Raw genomic sequence first — 21,104 nt, 5'->3', positions numbered from 1 at the left:
TGAGAATGGACCATCATTGTTTGTCTATTGATAAGCCCAACTGATTGTAATATAGACGTCAGTGTTGTATAAATTGTATTTGTATCTCAGAACTGCTGGTATGGGTATTAACACGTTTATTGATGAGCAGAAAACAACGTTTCGAATTTCTTTGGTTATCTTCAGGTTAACAAAGAGAGAGTTTGCAACTGACCCATAGCAACCGTTCTGAGATACATTTTTATTTCAAGTGGGTATTTCGTCATCAAGAATAAACTGTTTTTGTTGCCACGAGCGTCGTGTAATTGGGTCATAAAGGGCACTGGTCTCCTCCGCCCACAACAAAATCTTGGGAAGAGACCCCAAAGGAGAGTTTTGTGAAATATTTCCATTTAAACCTGATTAATACATAGCGTAGGGTCCATCACCTGTATTGGAGTGGGAGCTTATGCAATGTTAACCTTATTTACTCCCTCCTTAACAAGTTATTTGTCACATGACACTCCTGATTCTTATTCTAATTTTTAAAGAAACTTAGAACGTCCACCTTATTTACCTTTCAATTTATTTCTTTTGCTGGATATATAATATAGCTTAGCACATTGTATTTTATCCACAGTCTTTCCCATTGTCTTGTTGAGCGATCTTATCAAGTGATAATGGTAAACAAATGACATTTGTAACAGATGGGATTTTCGCCATTGTTCTTACTTTAGTAGGTAAACCGTATCAATTGTAAATTCAGTACCACTACCAAGTTTTGTGGTCTAAGATCATAGGTTATGCCTAAAAACGTTAGCAAGCCATTCCGTATCTGTTAACTAGCTGGTCAATTGTTTATTTTATTTTAAATATAGTGAATGATGGTTTAGGTTTCTGCCATTATGTTGTGGATATATATTAATTATGCGTTAATAGTCATAAATAATTGGATTTAGACTTACCTGCTCCCTTTTTTTACTACAATGTGACATATATAATATAATCATGTGATGGTGGTTAAAGGAAAATGTATTTAGGCTTAGCTCTGTTTTTTCACCTACATTTTATTGTATACAGTAACTAATGAAAAACGCTTCTAGAAGTATATTTTATCTTCTTTACTGTTAAGAATCATGGATAAATGCGTTTAGGTTTAACTTTTCTGTTGTCATCCTCATTACAGTGTAAAGTGTTTTATAAGTATTCGATAATAGTAGTAAATAAATAGGCTTAGTTTATTTGTTGAATTTCGTGCAAAGCTATTTGAGGGTTTAACTGTGGTAACTGTCCCTAGTTTAAAAGTGAGACACTAAAGAGAAGGCAGCTAATCAACACTTCCAACCGCCAACTGTACTAGACTATTATGAGTACTCGAGTTACTCATTTACCACCATCATGGCTGAAAGAACGAGCATTTTCGAGGACAAGATTCAAACTTGTAACGTGCAAGTGTCCTACCAAATAGGCCATGTCCGGCCTGTGGATTTAGTATTGTATATTGGAGATATATAGGTTTGGCATGAGAGCGCTAGACTCGCCATACAAGGGTCGTGAGTTCGAATCTCCAACCCCCAAAATATGTTCGCCCTTTCAGCTGTGGGTACTGTCTAATATGACAGTTAATCAAACTATTCGTAAAAGAGTAACCGAAGAGTTGGCGGTGGGTGATGATGACTAGCTGCCTTCCCTTTAGTCTTTCACTGCTAAATTAGGCATGATTAGCGGATTTAGCCCTCGTGTATCTTTGAAAGAAATTCAAAACTCAACAAACAAACCTTGTAGGTATATTAATGCTTGTGTGCAGTAATCGTCAGACATTGTAAACTGGTCATACTATACTATAAGTAAATCGGGATTATTAGATTCATTAACCAGACGGAGTTTCAACTGTAAACATAGGAATGCATCAGAAAATTAATATTAATTAGGTATTTAGACAGCAATAGCGTTTGGAAAAGGTAAGCAGTTCAAGCTGTATAAAAAAACAAAAGGTCTAATATATGTATTGAACCATTTATTCCTTCGTAATTCGTTATCGTGGAGAAAACTGGTACAGTAGGACGTGACAGCCTAATATTAGTTGTTCGTGAGGTTTGAAAACTATTTTCAAAATACCAAACATTTTTGAAATGACTTTTTGTGAGTTATATAGGGTACATGTTGTACGCTGCAGGTAACTGCATAATCACCTTGTCTACGTATTTCATTGGTTCCCTTAATGTTGGAAATAAATGTAAAACTAGATGGCACGTGTCATAGCACGTGGGAAAATGCTTCGTGAAAGTAAACCATGACGTGTACCAGTGGAGAACAAATATAATAAATCTGAGCACGCAATATTGCTGTGCGCTCTTGCGCTAGATGCAAGTAAAGCTTTGTTACTGGATTCTTTGAGGAATAAATATTAACCAGGAAATTAATCGGAAATGTTTGAAGTCGAAACATAGTCATGACAGTAAGCCCCATTAGATTGTTTCTGTCATTTCCTCAATGTGAACTTACTTTGTTAAAGATAGCTAAAAGTTTCATTAAGTTGATAAAGTATTCAGAATAAAGAATGTATAATGAATGTTGAAAAATGTATTTGACATTTTCGAATAGTTAATTCTTCGTGTGTGGATGATTATTTTCAAAAGATTATAGGATCTTCACAGAGACTTACGTAAGACTTAGAATATCCACCGAAACTCCTAATACATTAGTTTGTTTGTTTTTGTTTGAATTTCGCACAAAGCTACTCGAGGGCTATCGGTGTTAGCCGTTCCTAATTTAGTAGTGTAAGACTAGAGGGAAGGCAACTAGTCATCACCACCCACCGCCAACTCTTGGGCTACTCTTTTACCAACGAATAGTGGGATTGAGCGTCACATTATAACGCCCACACGGCTGAAAGGGCGAGCATGTTTGGCACGACGGGGATGCGAACCCGCGGCCCTCATATTACGAGTCACACGCCTTACCACGCTTGGCCATGCCGGGCCATAATAAATTAGTACAACAGTCAAATAATAGACATTACTGGCTATAAATGCTTCTTATATGTCTCTAGTGAAATCTGGGATTAGTTTATAAATAAATTGAAGTAATAAGTTATTGTTAAAGTTTGACTTATTAAAACTGATAATCCATAAACATTTTATGTGCACCACTATGTAGACATATTACAAAATTAATTTATTATGGAGTTATGACTGAAACGGTTGATTTTTATATTTAGTTAAAAACAATTTAGTGCAGATAGCCTTAGTGTCCCTAAGCCCTCTGGAGGACACTTGCAAATGGAAAAAAACAAACAGTTTACGGTTTGGCGTTTTTCAGAAGTTGATACGTACGTGTTTGTAAGTTCTCGCACACTATGTTAGAGCATGAAAAATTGGCTTCCATTTAAATTTATTAGAAATTCATATAAAGATATAAGTGAAGTCTGAACGATATGCTTCACAATTTCCCTTATAAGAGTGAAAACAATAATCACTTTTGGGTCTTATACTCGGAAGAACAGTGACAAACTCAAATGTTATGATTAGAAGTTTTTCAGAATATCGAGTGAAGACATAGAAATGAGAATAGCTAATAAATTCTTGAAAACCTGAACGATAACACACAAGAAAAAAGTATTAAGTATTATTAAACGCTAGAGAATCATTCGTGTTTTTTTAACAACACTCCAATTCCGAGTCATTTTCTCATCTATTAAAGTAATGTGATTTGTTAACGTCCTAGTATACTGATGAACATACATTGTGACAAAAGAATTGTGTTTTTGAAGTCCAGGGACATAGCCAGACTGCTCTTTTCATTTTTTTTCTACGAAGATTTATGTTTTTCCGGAAACAGTATGGCAGTGAAGGAATCGTGTTTCAAGATGGTCCCAATTGGCTCGGTCACATCACCCTTGGCCATCAGTCTATGTCACAGCCAACTCTTAGACCTATCCCTCCAGCCGTTCGAGCCCAAATGAAAGTTCAAACTTTAAACTTGATTACGAACAAAACTCATAAACAACTCCCATATACAGCTGATGTTAACGTTGGCCAGTTCGTTTTCTTGTTGTCTTGTCTTATGATATAGCTATAGACAGAATACAATTCGACAATGGATGTAGACTTCATTTAAAAACTTCACGGAAATAACTTGAAAAGCAACAACAACGACAGTTGCATCTAAATTGAAATAAGATCGCTTAATCTCAGCTGTATATTATTACGATAAGCCTAGATTCTAAAGAATCGATAGATAATGTTTGTTTTTGTTTGTTTGTTTGTTTGTTTGTTTGTTTTGGAATTTCGCACAAAGCTACTCGAGGGCTATCTGTGCTAGCCGTCCCTAATTTAGCAGTGTAAGACTAGAGGGAAGGCAGCTAGTCATCACCACTCACCGCCAACTCTTGGGCTCGATAGATAATGATAAGCATTCTTAGGACAATACAGCCATTCACAATCTAACAAGTTCCCGGTTGGATTAGGCTTAAAGAAACAAAAGACAGAGTCATGTGATTTTATCTGTTAAAGAAATGCTTACAGAAAAGAACAGAAATCACGAAAGAATTAACGTTTTAATAAAAAATCGGTTATGTCAAAGTTGTGTATAATATTTTTTTTGCTGGAACAATACATTTGTTTTTTTAAATCGTCACTACCGAAGTGAAATTTATTCAATGCATGTTCAATGTTTTTTAAAAGTCTTAAGATTACTGAAAACCAATTTTCTGAATGAAAAATATTACGTTATGTCGAGACAGTTAATTGGTTTATTGAGGGATCCACGTTCTTTGCAACGTCTAGCATTAATAAGTAATAATTTCAAATATCTCACACGATGAAGACTCGGTTTCAGCAGAGGTAATGTCAGGTGAAGTCCTAATTTAGGTTCTTTCTGATTCAATTATTTTCTTACGGTATTCATCTCAGTTATGAGAACTTGTACGTATGCTATAATTTTATTTGTTTGGGTCAAAACTGCATAACAATGATTTATTTATGCTACATAAATTTTACGATAATCAATGACTGTATTATTTATTTTTAATAATTTTCTAGTTAAGCATGAAGCTACACAATGGGCTGTCTGTGCTGTGCTCGCCACAGTTGTCAAAATGCAGGTTCTAGCGTTGTAAGTCTGTAGACTTACCACTGTACCAGTGAGGGACTATAATTCACTATTACTAGAAACAAACAAGCATAATAGGTATAAATAGTTTATATAAACTTGGATATGGTTCTTGACAAACTTCGCCGCTGCCTACGTTGTTCACAAGTGGTATGGGACCGGCATGGCCATGTGATTAGGGCGTTCGACTCGTAATCTGAAGGTTGAGGATTCGAATCCCTGTCGCAACAAACATGCTCGCACTTTCAGCCTTAGAGCGTTATAACATTACGGTCAGTCCCATTATTCGTTAATAAACGAGGAGCTCAAGAGTTGGCTGTGAGTGGCGATGACTAGCTGCTTTCCCTCTAGTCTTACACTTTTAAATTAGGGACGGCTAACGCAGATAACCTCGTGTAGTTTTACGCGAAATTAAAAAAAAAAATGCTATAATCCACTTCACTAATAGTAAAATGTTAATTTATATACTAAAACGGGTAAAACATGACATGGTGTGTTGCGATATAAGACGCCTTTTGCTATATAAATGATTCTGCCAACGTTTTGTTTTCATTGTAAAATCACAAATGTTCGCTAGGCCTTCTTTCTTCTGAAATTAAATTAATATTGTTATAATAGTTATACATTCATTTCAACTTTCTAAATCATATTATATTTTTACATTAAATAATTTGCTTAATACATAAGTTATTATTAGTTGCAAAACAAAAGCATATAAAAAGATAATTATGCTTTATCTAGTTTATTTCTTATCAAAGAAGAGATATTTATATTTTAACTTTTGAAGGAAATTCTGACAAATATATTGGTTACTGAATATAATTTTCCAAACACTTTAGTCATGGAGTTAATATTTAAAAAAAAGATAACTCATTTCTAAATTACATGGATTATCAAATACAAGTGAAATATTTTAATTATATTTAATCTCGTATGTTATTACGAAGAGTAAAGTAGTTCGAATGCATTGGAACTACTTTTTTAATATCATCACCTGTTGAATTTCACTGAACCCCTTTTATTAATTGTTTTACTCAAAATCGTTTCAGAGATGGTAATATTATATACAGATAGTGTTACTCTACATAAGACTTTTGGTACCTAGATGTTCTACATGAGAGACTATACGCAATTTAAATTTATTATAAACAGAAGTGGTTAAACTGTGAATATTTCATACCAATGTTTTTATTAAATTGAATTAATCCATTCATTTTCTTTGTAAAAATTCTAATGGATAGTAGTATCTAACTATTGACGAATTTTATAAAAAAACGTCTCTTAAGCCTGTGTTGTATATCGAACATTTTCGTTGTAAACAATCAGTTAATATTTCAGAAAGTGACTTCAATTAGTTAGTGAGAATTGGAAATAGAAATAAGTCAAATAAATTAAGTTCTAGACTGTAAGAAAGTTGGATTTTACCAGTTTTGAAACACTCATAGAAAACAAAACGGGTGAAATAAAATGTTGGGTCGAAGTTCAAATGTAAAATGGTAAAGCAAAAGTTATTAACATTAAATGACAACTGAAACTAAGAAAACAAGTTTTGTAAATGTTAAATTAATTCAGACTGGGAAGTAATAAGTTAAATCTGGTTGTTTAATACTGGTAACTTGTTCCTATCTACTATTTTTTATATTGAGTGTTATCAATCTAACTGACAAGATCAACACAGATACCATAATCAGTGATGACGAGAAAACCCTCTTGTAGAGAAAAATATATGTGTCAAAACGACTGGTTTGGGTTGAGAAAATTTGTTTTATGTAGAGGAGCGAACAATATTTTGACCTTCTTCGGTCATCGTTAGGTTCTTTCTTTCTATGTGAATCTGACGATGACCGAAGAAGATCGAAATGTTGTTCGCTCCTCTAAATAAAAAATTTACTCAACCCAAACCAGCCGTTTTGACACATATACAGATACCATAAATAATTGTGAATCAGTGTAACAAATGAGTATGTTGTTACGCCAGTGTAACGTATCAATTATATAACTATGTTCATTCACTATTTTCATTGCGTTTTTATCCAAACACAGGGTATAGACGTACATATTAAAATTACTCATAAAAACAAGCCAACTTTAAAAACTGAAAATAATTAAGATAATAGACGCTATTGTAGAGTAATTTGCATCTTTTGTATTTTTGACACTTTTCTATCTTTAATGTTTCTAATATATCATAAGGTATTCAAAATTTATTCAATTATTTCATTTTCTTCAAATTTTAAATGACAGATATTCATTGTTTTCTTTTAACTGAGATCTCAAGAGTAAAGTAAAGATTTGTGATTATAGGTGCTTTGAAATTATCTTTCAAAACATTAGAAAAATTATATATTGTCAACTCGTTTTCATAAAATGTTATACGTGGTTCAATGAAATTAATGTTCAGAAAGAGTTACGTTTCAACAATACCACGTGAAAAATAGACTACTGTAAAACTGTGGTGGCTAGAAGAATTAGGCTACATCTTGTACCTGACATTTATATGTTATATGTGGACTGTGTGCTCTTTCTTTATTGTTAAAATCTATTGCCAGGAAGTCACAGGCATCTACTGTAAAGAATCCAACCCATATAAAACTTGACAATAATACTTAAAATATTAAACATTACTATTACAAAATTCAACTTTGATGCAGATAACAAATTAAATTTTTACTGTGCGTGACAATCAAGTCACACGTGTTAAACATTTTCTTTTATGCACTCCATTCTCCAATTGCCTCTTAATGTAATTTAATTATTTGTTTAACTGGACACTGGACAGTTTTGTAATTAACTCTATTGCATAGAAAAAAGTAATAATAATTATTAATATCCCATGTATCTGGTGCACATTTTTATGTCTAAATAGCAAATCAACAAAACACAGGGCAGGAAAGAACATATGTAAAAACGGCTTTGTTTGGGTTGAGAAAATTTGTTTTATGTAGAGGAGCGAACACTAGTAAAAAGCACCACGCTAGTACAGCGGTAAGTCTACGGATTTATAACGCTAAAATTAGGGGCTCGATTCCCCTCGGTAGGCTCAGCAGATAGCTCGATGTGGCTTTGCTATAAGAGAAACACACACACACTAGTAAGAAAAATTTTGATATTATATAACTCATTCTAAAATAAATTTCAGGAACTTAGTTTACAAACAACTTAGCCAATGATGTACGGTTAAAAGAAATACAATTTTTTAAATCGCTAAAATAGATCTCAGGAAATGTCTCGAATATGTTAACCACTTTCGACTTTTTGACATAAGAATAAAAGGTGTTTCGAAGTACAGAAACGTGTAGCAATATTCGGGCTCTTACAGCGACGTCTGTCGGTGAACGTCATGAAGTTAAGCCATAAATCTGCTTATCCAACTGAGGAACGTATGAAAACGACTGGGTGAAATAAGTAGACTGAGTTCAAAATCGTAAAAAAGGGGTTTTATTCTACGCGATAACTTTTCGGGAAATACTTCTTTTTTTCAGTTTCATAAAAAGAGCGCATTAAGCAAAATAAAGTTCAAAACAGTTGAGTAGAAAGAATGAATACATCCGCGTGATAAAGCTAAATAAATCAAGTCACTATTTCTGAAACTTTAACTGTAGCTGATAACAGAAGTTTGGGAGATTTGTAGATGTTACATATCGGAGAATACAAAAGGTCCTTCAGCTATGCTTGAAACTTACGAATATCACATGACTGTTCATTCGAGGAATTAAAGAAATGAAATGTTATTATCCAGTAAAAATAGTAGCTGCCTATTGGATAGAAATAAACTACTTTAACACTTCTTGTTCAAGATTATTAGATTTAAATGTAACTTCAATTAGCAATCTATGTGCATAGTTTCAATAATTACTTTCGTACCGAATACGTTAAATATCAGTTTGAAAAATGTCATATCATTTGGATCTAACAAGCTGTCTTTACGTAATAATTGCATCATAACCTTTCAGAAAATCTGCCTTAATTTCACTTGTATTATTTTCTTATTCAAACAACTGTCAGTTAAATCCGATTTGGACCTCCAGCTAAAACACTTGTTGTTGTTTTTTTGTACAAGAAGCACTTGATAAGACTTTCAGACAAGAAAAAAAGTAAATTATGTGAAAATTATAATTAATATTTTCCGAACACTGAAGACAAACACTTTAAGACAAATAATACTTTAAATTCATCTGTTGTTAGGTATTACGACTCAAGGCAATTCATTATCATTTTTAACAAATTTTCGGCATGCATATTAGATTTACTAACTACTATTAATTCTCAGTTTTTCTATAAATAAAAAGAAAGCAAAAATATTTATACTGCAGGAAAAGTGATGAATTATGTAACTTAGTTTCAAAAAACGAAGTAACTACGTTATGACTAAACATCGCTGAAACAGTAAACCACTACAGGGATATTTATACGTATGCCCATTGTGGCACAGCGTTATGTCTGCAGACTTTCAAGGGTAGAAACCGGGTTTCAATACCCATGATGGGCAGAGTACAGATAGCCCATTGTGCAGCTTTGTAATGAACTAACTACAAACAAACAAAAACTTACACACGTTATTAAGATTGGATTTATTGGATGTTAAGCACAAATCAATACAATGTACTACCTGTGTTCTGCCCACTGCGGGTATCGAAACCTGATTTTCGGGGTTTTAAGCGCAAATATTTACCACTGTCCTACTAGGGGCACTGACGTTATAACTGTGATATTTGAGTTTTTTTGTGTGTTTTTTATTATTGACACACAGCAAACATCTACCAGATTATGTAACTTTCAGGAAATAAGGATGAATGTTAGAATACATACTCACGAAAATCGTCTGGATACTAAATGTTAGATTCCTTTTTGTTTCTGTAAATTTAATACAATTTTAAAGACTAGCATAAAAAGTTATGCTATCACACTGTGATCGACATTGAGACTTTGGTACCGATCCGTTTCTGTGCCCATGTTTTGATTCGAATACGATTGCAAAGCATACACATTTACTCTCTTTCCTCAGAATATTATTAATTTCTCTTCCTTAGAACATGTTCTCAAACACCAAATCTCTACTAGTATTAACTTGTATTATAGTTTGATACAAACAGAGAATTATAGACCAAACCTTTCTAATATTCTCACTAAACATGCTGCTCGCGTCATTAAAACACGATTATGAACCTCTATAACTGTTTTAGGATGTGACAGGGGCATATTCTAAATGATGTTGGATTATCTATTCATTATTAAACTTTAAGACGGTACGTCAGATTGTTTTTCCGAATATGTTTTAAATATATATATATATATATGTTCAGTATAAGTTTTCTTTTTTTTCATAAAGATTATACTGAACATTAAAACATAAAAAATATATATTTCTTATAAAAACGAAGACAATAATTACAACTGCTTTGTTAAAAGTTTCCAACATACATTTTTCCTCCTAGCATTAACAAGTTATCATGAACATTTTATGATGACATCTATTCAGTTACTTCCCGTATTTTAACTACAACAGTCTGATTTTGTTTTTACCATTATATTAAATATCACACTATTCAAACATTTTAATTTTGCACAAACACGATGTCTAAAAACTTTATTTCTTAAGCTTTCTCAAACGTTTATATAAATAACGTTTATTTAGAGATCCTGCAATATATAACTATCCTTATCGACTAACTACAGAATCTTGAGGCTTCTGAAAACGGAATTATCAGAAGTGTTTGTAGATATCCAGTGATAAAACGTTCGCCACGGTTACTTTAAACGTTATCACTTTCAACCACGTGCTCTTTTTTCTGCTTTCTTCTACTTTCATTTTCTACTTTTTTTCAAAGTAAACAGCTTAGGTTTCTAAATCATCGTGACAGATTCAGTCTGTTGTCAAGTGACCAGAGACTTTCTCCATGTCATTATTTATACCTCTAGGTATTAGAGACGGGTCTTACAAAAAAGAATACGCAAAGATTTACTACAGGTCTTTATCCGTAAAACAAGCAAAACAAACAGAAGGTGAACCAAGGGCTTAAACAAAACTCTCGTAAAGCTTCATAACTGCTATCCACTCAAGAAACTTCACGTAACAGGGATTTAGGTCACTCAGAATGTCAGTTTTTTTCGTGTGTGTGTTTTAAACTCCGTAATTTTTGAAAAGTTACTTTGAGGAAAGAACACACAGTGACATCATTTGATTTTTTTTTATCGCCTATGTTTAATACTGTGTAGAGAACGAGTTTTTAGGTTTAAACTCTCATCTCATAGTGGAATATCTGGTTTATGGAGATTTGTATAACACTATAGATACCTATCACGAAGAGAGAGAGATAATTATGTTAACTTGTAAACAAAGATCTCGAGTGAAAGGGAAAACGTGAAGAATATTTTTAATCAAATCAACGTTACTATTGCACGATTTACTTAATGTTTTCTTGGTACTTTTGTGATATCTGATGTATTTTATGTAATTCTAAAATGGTTTACCACAGTGTTATCAAATACAGAATAATCAATGAAATCCATCTACAAAATAATACAATTTTTCTGGATTGAGGTCTAAATTTCAATAGCCTTAGGTTAGATCATATTCGTGTTTGGATTTTTTTTTCTTCCAAATCCTTGTATAAACTGCTTTCTTCACATGACAGGTGTGTAATGCACGATAAGGACTCGCGCGGGCGAGACATACACGGAAAACTTAAGAACAACCAATTGTATGTTATCTCATCACTTACTGACTTTTTACATTTAGAGAGAGTTTCTTTGAGCACATTCTATGTACCCTCCTTATCTGTAGCACAGCAAGTGAATACATAATACTTTCCATACCACTGTATTAAAGAGACTGAAATCCATTTGCCTGGTTAGTGACGGACACAAACTATTGTTGCGCTTCAAATAAAAACATTCAATGCCTCGGTCTCGTAACAAAATTTTAAGGTCTAATACGGAAACATTTATCACAGTGCTGTGAAGTATTGCCTGGCTTGGTTAACACTAACGAATTTTGTGACAAAAATGTGACTGTTATCACTTGTTATAACTTGTGTGCAAAAATCCAATGCCGACAACGTAACTCCAGCTGGTAAAGAAAACAAAAGATAGCAGTTCAGAAGAAGGCATTCAAACGTAAGCAGTAGCGCTACAGTACTATTAGATATTTCAATTAAGGATATGAGAAACTTCGATGGTATGTATTCAACTACAGTTGTTTTAGTATACAATGTTAAACAATTATTTAGGACAAGATGATTAACGAATAGAATTTGCTCTTAAAATGAGCTGAAATTATAGTATATTTTCTGTTTGTTTGCAAACATAAAACTTGTGCAAAGGTTTCAAAATCTCTTAAAATTTTGATTGTATGGATAATGTAATATCCAAGAAGCGTTGTTATAAACATGTTATATATACTTATGTAATTATAAAAAAACGGTATCTGATGACAAAGTTTTAAAAGTCTACAGTTTTTGTTTAATGTGAAGCTTACAATAACATGTATGTAATTATCTGTTTTAGCAGAAACTTGCAAAAAATTTGCTACCAAATCAGTATATTTATTTTAATATTACTTATTTATATAGAGGATTATATTTCCAGTTAACCAGCTTAACAGAAAGTACATGAATGCCAAATAGTAAACTAATGTATCAAGACTTTCAATTTCAAAATAATTTTAATTGCAGGCATAGAACGCCCCTCGCTACTACAGCGGTATGTCTCCGGATTTACAACGCTAAAATCAGGGGTTCGAGTCCCCTTGGTGGGTTGAGCAGATAGCCCTATGTGGCTTTGCCATAAGAAACACACACACACACACACACACGCAGGCATAGAAATCAACAAAACAACTTCTTTATGGCCTAAGATTAGCTAAGCCTTTATTAAGTACGGCCTATAATTCAATAAAGAAATAACACTGTAACTTGTGTCCCTTTTTCACTCTAGTTTAGTTAGGTCTAAACTGTACTGTACTTAAGACTATTTATAAGTAAAGTTATAATGTCATTCTAAGACCTAATTTTCATTTCTGTAACTGTAGTAGCTATACATCTTAGGTTTAAATGCTATATGTTTACAAGGATGTGATGAAGGAAAGTGGAAGGACAAATGTAGATGAAATTTTTGTTACTAAACTAATAATCTGTGTACAATAACTTAGTTAAACAATCAGCTAATTTTCAGTTTTCTACCCTTAGTTCTATGTCTCATTTGGGGGACTATATAAAACGGCCATTCACCTTGTGGACTTGAGAACACGTATGCGCTCCAGATATTCATTTTTAATACTAATTTTATAATATTTTATATGTGATAGCTGGAAATAAGGATTGTATAGAAAGTGTTCCTCTTCCAATTTATTGGTCCTCTTTCTTCATATGTCTTTCCTGCTAGGATACATTTTACTTTCCATTAACATTGCTTTATTTTATGTGTTCGTTACGCACGACGCTTTTTTTTATTTATTTATGCAATACTGTTACGAACTTCACTTCAAAACTTGCAATCTATGATACTTTTAGAACTTTATGCCAAAGGAAACCGGTGGGAAAAATTTCTAGAGAATATCCTTAATGACGAGAAACCCACTTGAAATAAACATATATCTCAGAACGGCTGGTATGGGTATTAACACTGTTATTAATAGGGAGAGAACAACGGTGGGTATTAACACTGTTATTAATTAGGAGAGAACAACGGTGGGTATTAACACTATTATTAATAAGGAGAGAACAACGGTGGGTATTAACACTGTTAATAATAGGGAGAGAACAACGGTGGGTATTAACACTGTTATTAATAAGGAGAGAACAACGGTGGATATTAACGCTATTATTAATAGGGAGAGAACAACGGTGGGTATTAACACTGTTATTAATAAGGAGAGAACAACGGTGGGTATTAACACTGTTATTAATAAGGAGAGAACAACGGTGGGTATTAACACTATTATTAATAGGGAGAGAACAACGGTGGGTATTAACACTGTTATTAATAGGGAGAGAACAAACGGTGGGTATTAACACTGTTATTAATAAGGAGAGAACAACGGTGGGCATTAACACTGTTATTAATAAGGAGAGAACAACGGTGGGTATTAACACTGTTATTAATAGGGAGAGAACAACGGTGGGTATTAACACTGTTATTAATAGGGAGAGAACAACGGTGGGTATTAACACTGTTATTAATAAGGAGAGAACAACGGTGGGTATTAACACTGTTATTAATAGAAAGAGAACAACGGTGGGTATTAACACTGTTATTAATAAGGAGAGAACAACGGTGGGTATTAACACTATTATTAATAAGGAGAGAACAACGGTGGGTATCAACACTGTTATTAATAAGGAGAGAACAACGGTGGGTATTAACGCTATTATTAATAGGGAGAGAACAACGGTGGGTATTAACACTGCTATTAATAAGGAGAGAACAACGGTGGGTATTAACACTGTTATTAATAAGGAGAGAACAACGGTGGGTATTAACACTGTTATTAATAGAAAGAGAACAACGGTGGGTATTAACACTGTTATTAATAAGGAGAGAACAACGGTGGGTAGTAACACTGTTATTAATAAGGAGAGAACAACGGTGGGTATTAACACTATTATTAATAAGGAGAGAACAACGGTGGGTATTAACACTGTTATTAATAGGGAGAGAACAACGGTGGGTATTAACACTGTTATTAATAAGGAGAGAACAACGGTGGGCATTAACACTGTTATTAATAAGGAGAGAACAAACGGTGGGTATTAACACTGTTATTAATAAGGAGAGAACAACGGTGGGCATTAACACTGTTATTAATAAGGAGAGAACAACGGTGGGTATTAACACTGTTATTAATAGGGAGAGAACAACGGTGGGTATTAACACTGTTATTAATAGGGAGAGAACAAACGGTGGGTATTAACACTGTTATTAATAAGGAGAGAACAACGGTGGGTATTAACACTGTTATTAATAAGGAGAGAACAACGGTGGGTATTAACACTATTATTAATAAGGAGAGAACAACGGTGGGTATTAACACTGTTATTAATAAGGAGAGAACAACGGTGGGCATTAACACTGTTATTAATAAGGAGAGAACAACGGTGGGTATTAACACTGTTATTAATAGGAGAGAACAACGGTGGGTATTAACACTGTTATTAATAGGAGAGAACAACGGTGGGTATTAACACTGTTATTAATAAGGAGAGAACAACGGTGGGTATTAACACCATTATTAATAAGGAGAGAACAACGGTGGGTATTAACACTGTTATTAATAGGAGAGAACAACGGTGGGTATTAACACTGTTATTAATAAGGAGAGAACAACGGTGGGCATTAACACTGTTATTAATAAGGAGAGAACAACGGTGGGTATTAACACTGTTATTAATAGGGAGAGAACAACGGTGGGTATTAACACTGTTATTAATAGGGAGAGAACAACGGTGGGTATTAACACTGTTATTAATAAGGAGAGAACAACGGTGGGTATTAACACTGTTATTAATAGGGAGAGAACAACGGTGGGTATTAACACTGTTATTAATAAGGAGAGAACAACGGTGGGTATTAACACTATTATTAATAAGGAGAGAACAACGGTGGGTATTAACACTATTATTAATAAGGAGAGAACAACGGTGGGTATTAACACTGTTATTAATAAGGAGAGAACAACGGTGGGCATTAACACTGTTATTAATAAGGAGAGAACAACGGTGGGTATTAACACTGTTATTAATAGGGAGAGGACAACGGTGGGTATTAACACTGTTATTAATAGGGAGAGAACAACGGTGGGTATTAACACTGTTATTAATAAGGAGAGAACAACGGTGGGTATTAACACTGTTATTAATAGAAAGAGAACAACGGTGGGTATTAACACTGTTATTAATAAGGAGAGAACAACGGTGGGTATTAACACTGTTATTAATAAGGAGAGAACAACGGTGGGTATTAACACTATTATTAATAAGGAGAGAACAACGGTGGGTATTAACACTGTTATTAATAGGGAGAGAACAACGGTGGGTATTAACACTATTATTAATAAGGAGAGAACAACGGTGGGTATTAACACTGTTATTAATAGGGAGAGAACAACGGTGGGTAGTAACACTGTTATTAATAAGGAGAGAACAACGTTTCGACCTTCCTTCCTAGGTCATCTTCAGGTTAAGAAAGAGTGTTTGAATGTGATCGTTGTCATACACATGTCTTAGGGACGAGAGTATAAACGGGTAAGAGATTGTAGGGGGCGTTGCAGTTGGATGTTGAGTTATTAATTGGTATAGATATAAAGGTATTCCTTTATATTGGTTGAATTTTGGTTTCTGTTGCTGTATAAGTAAGGCTTCTTTGATTTTGTGTTTGTTTATATTTGTTTCCCTACTTAATATCTGGGTGTTTTCTATGGTTATGTTGTGGTTATTTGATTTGCAGTGTTCAAAAACGTGTGAAGGTGTTATTTTATGTTATTTAAATCTAGTTTCCATTTTTCTACTTGTTTCTCCAATATAGAAGTCGTGGCAGTTGTTGCATTGTATTTTATAAATAATGTTGTTACTGTGTTTATTAATGTACTTTTTACATAGTATGAAATTTAGTTTTGTACCTGGATTTAGAATAAATTTGGTGTTTACTGAAATGTCGTGTTTGGATATAAGATTTTCTCCAACTGTTGGTTATTTTTTTCGCTGATGTCGGGAACATATAGTATGCAGTAGTATACGGTTTCATAGTTACTTGTATCTTGGGATTTATTGTTGTTTGTTTCTTGTTGGTCTTGGTGTATGCGTATAATTTTTTCCACGGTTTTTTGAGGAAATTTGTTGATGTTGATGAATTGTTGTTTTATTTTGTTGATCTCATCATTAATTTTATCAGGTAAACATAATTTTATGGCTGTGTTTATTTGGTTTCTTAATTTGTTGAGTTTTTGTTTTGTTAACGTATAATCCAGTATGGGTGATTTTTCTGTGGATTTCTGTTTTGCATTGTGTATCAGTTCTACCAACAATAACCAATTAGTCTAAGTCTAGGAAGCTATAACTGTGATTAACGTCTGTTAATCGGAAAACTATAGAATTTGACCTGGAATGATATGGATTTTGAATATTACAAACCGTTCAACTTTAGTGAATTACTTGGCACGTTATTGTTTCTACGAAACATTAAATATCTTCACTGGAAGCAGTAATTTTTTACATGGTGTAAAGCCAATCAAGAAACGACAACTAGCTAGCTTAAATGTGGTGTGACAGTACTCATAATTAATTTGTTCTTCGTGGACCTGGATAGTCGATAAAATATTTAGTGTTCTAAGCCGGATATGAGACTCAGACCATAATGACGAGAAACCCACTTGAAGTAAAAATGTATTCTAAAGACGGCTGGGATTAAAACATTTTTCTAATACCCATACCAGCTGTCTTTAGAATACATTAGATTCAGTGCTGTTTGTAAGTTTGTGAAGCTCTGGTATATAAACCAAAATTTATAATAACTGTTAGTAATAACTGTCTTTATAAATTGTATTGTTTTGTATGTTCGTATATTAAAATATATTTGTATTCAAAAAAGGGAAAATTTGTGTATCAATCTTGTTGGCAAATAACATAAAGTTAATACGTATTAACATTTAATTAACTACTAAGCTCAAATTCAAATTTACGGTTATTTTAGATAGAATAAAACGTAACGTAAATAAAGAAATAAATCAGAGACTCGTCGGAAATAAATGATAGTACGTAACAGAACCAACAGTGTGTATATGTAAATACTAGTAATTGCCAGTATTCTTCAGCCAACTGAAATTTATAGAATGTTGCTCGCATAATGATTATGAATCAACACGACACGCCAAGAGATAGTGTCTATTGTTGGTCTGCTACATTTGGTACATAATAAGTTTCGGAAACCATAACTGTGATTAACGCTTATTAATCGAGAAACTACGGTTATTTAACCAGAGACATTTATAGTTTTCGAACATCTAAAACGTTTAACTTCAGTGAATTAACTTCGAATGTTAATGTTTCTACGAAGACATTAGATATCTTCGTCGGGAAAAAAACTCACGTGTAAAGAAGCTAGCTTGCTTCCCGTCAAGAGATTTGTACCTGTGTATCAACATAGAATTAATTCGCTCATTGTGAATTGTCGATAAAAGATTCAGTTCCAGATCAGACAGATGACTCAGTATGGTTTCTAAGTTTGTAAACCTTTTGCAGATAAACCATTATTTATAATAACCGTTATTATAAGTTGTATTGTTGTTTGTATATTAAAATATATTTGTATTAAGAAATAAAATTGTGTATCAATATTATTTACAAATATCACAAAAGTAATACATGTTGATATTCAATTAATTTCTGAATTCAAATGAAAATTTCCAGCTATTTGAAATCATAATATGTAACATAATAAATCAGAGATCATCTGTTACGTTCGGCAAATCAGTTTTGATATTCCTCGTTAACTCTCGCAGTGCAGTCTTCTTAAAATATATTTTTATTGTTCGCCACATGCTGATAAAATACTACGAAAAATCGTATATATTGTGCGTTATGAAAATGGATCTTTATCCATTAGAAACAAAACACTTAGTTTTTTCATCATGTACGTAACTTACTCGGTCATAGTCGTTGGTATAAATTCCAGACAAAACGTTTAAAACACCAATATTTGATAAAATTTCTTAAATAACAAATAAAACGTAAATCGATCTAATGTTACAAAAAAATGTCTGAAAATAAATAAAAATAAATCTAGTAACCCTACAACGTTAGGTGCTACGAAGTTTTCTCAGTTTCTACGCGTATGTTTTTGACATTTACAAAAATATGCTCACACATGCTCCTACTCACACAAGGTACTTTTTTACGAAAAATTGACACGTCTTTTATAGCATGTCATTAAACAGTGCTTTATTCTTTTGAAGATCGTTCCTTAAAGAAAAGCTTTTCGCATTTCTTCAAGGAGGTAATAAATTACACCCACGTGCTCTTTGTATCGACGTTTGCCTTCTGTTCTATATTTTTATAAACTTTGAATCAATAAACTCGACGTCCGCGATGCTGCTAGTGTTTCCATGAGAAACATAAAGCAAAAACAAAAAGAACAAAGAAAAAAAACGTATATTACGAACCATTCATGGAAACTGTAAAGTACTTATGCATTTGAGGGTTACAAATGGTTTGGGAACGAAATCGTTTTATAATTTAATTATGTTTTCTTTGTTGTCGAGTGCTCTCAACAAGTGATAGGTTAGGATCTATGTTGAAGATAGAATACATTACAAATAATATTTCATGATTAGTTTAAATCCATTATAGTATTGTGCAACGTTTCTAGCTTCACCCCTTTAATTTCTATAATCAACAATACGTGGTTACTCAAATCAGAGCTTTAATAACAAGAGTCTAATGAATAATGAAATATGGATATTTCGTATTTCTCGACAACGAAACGTTTTTCCCCTTAAAGCATGATGTTCTGTGATCACAATTTTTTACATCTTCCACACAATGACGTGGTTATCTTCGACGCCTATAACAATAAAATTCAGAGTTAGATCTCTGCAGCAGATGCAGTGTTGAGCGTTGATAGCGTATTATACAGTTTGTTTGTTTTTTGAATTTCGATCAAAGCTACTCGAGGGCTATCTGTGCTAGCCGTCCTTAATTTAGCAGTGTAAGACTAGAGGGAAGGCAGCTAGTCATCACCACCCACCGCCAACTCTTAGGCTACTCTTTTACCAACGAATAGTAAGATTGACCGTCACATTATAACGGCCTCACGGCTGAAAGGGCGAGCATGTTTGGCGCAACGGGTATGCGAACCCGCGACCTTCAGATTACGAGTCGCACGCCTTAATACGCTTGGCCATGCCGGGCCCATTACACAGTTTAGTGCTTACATAGACAATACGACGTAATACGTACAACTGCGATCTAGCGGGAAAGAACATGAAATGTTTTAACAGTCCATGATTCACATCCGTTAAGAATGCCCCCTACTGGCACAACGGTATGTCTGCGGACTTACAACATTAAAAACAGGGTTTCGATACCCGTGTTGGGTAAGACACAGATAGCCTTTTGTGTAGCTTTGTGCTTAATTACAAACAAATCATTAAAAAGTTACATTTTACGTATTAAAATGACCCCGAGTAACAATTACACGAATCAAACAAATTATTTTTTGTAACTGATGTATGTTATATAGGAATCTTCAACCAATACCACCCTAGTTAACTCTGAATGCTTACAACCTTAAAATCCGACTTCCTGCACACGTGGTAAGCACAGCACACACAGTCCATTGTAGAGTTTTGTGCTTAATTACAAACAATCACACAAAAAATTTCTGTTTCTGCAAATATATTGTTGCAGATATTTGATTTAACTCTTGCCAGTTATTGTTATAATTTTCAATTCTTACAAAATAACTTGATAATTATAAACCTATACTTACTTGTTATACTGCTGTTTTTACATGTGTATTTTGTTTTACATATTTTGAGTTTAGATGTTTTATTATTCGTTTTTCTCCTTCGAAAAAATAAAGGATATTCGTTTATAGATAAAATTTGAGTTAGAAACTAATGCTACTCATTAAAATGTTGTTTACAATGTCTGTATTAAAATACGTTTTTTAAAATTATTGTATTAGGTGAAACAGATTTGTTTCGTTTAAAATAATTCAGATAAATTAAAAGTGTTTTTTATAAATAAATGACATTTACCACCACCTATGTTAACATAAAATTAACACATAAACAGTTAGATTTGTTTGTTTGTTTGAAGTTAAGTACAGAGCTACACAATGGGCTATCTGTGTTCTACCCACCACAGACATCCAAAACCAGATTCTAGAGTCCAAGTCCATAGACATGCCGCTGTGCCACTAGGGGCAAAGAAACAGCTAATCTACATACACTGGGTCCGCTGCTGGTACAGCGGTAAGTCTACGGATTTACAACGCTCAAATCAGAGGTTCGAATTCCCCTCGGTGAACTCATCAGATAG

The 21,104-nt window shown here is 33.3% G+C and overlaps 1 protein-coding gene across 1 annotated transcript in view; it reads right to left on the bottom strand.

The window, feature by feature from the left end:
• LOC143223362 (ELAV-like protein 4) overlaps positions 1–21,104 on the bottom strand; it is a 141,276-nt gene that overhangs the window by 103,534 nt on the left and 16,638 nt on the right. The gene's annotated exons all lie outside the window — the stretch shown is intronic.

Source organism: Tachypleus tridentatus, chromosome 8 (assembly GCF_004210375.1).
Source record: "Tachypleus tridentatus isolate NWPU-2018 chromosome 8, ASM421037v1, whole genome shotgun sequence".
In the NCBI taxonomy this organism is placed as follows: Eukaryota; Metazoa; Arthropoda; class Merostomata; order Xiphosura; family Limulidae; genus Tachypleus; species Tachypleus tridentatus.
The sequence above is the reverse complement of the archived record's forward strand: the minus strand, read 5'-3'. Positions and strand labels throughout refer to the sequence as shown.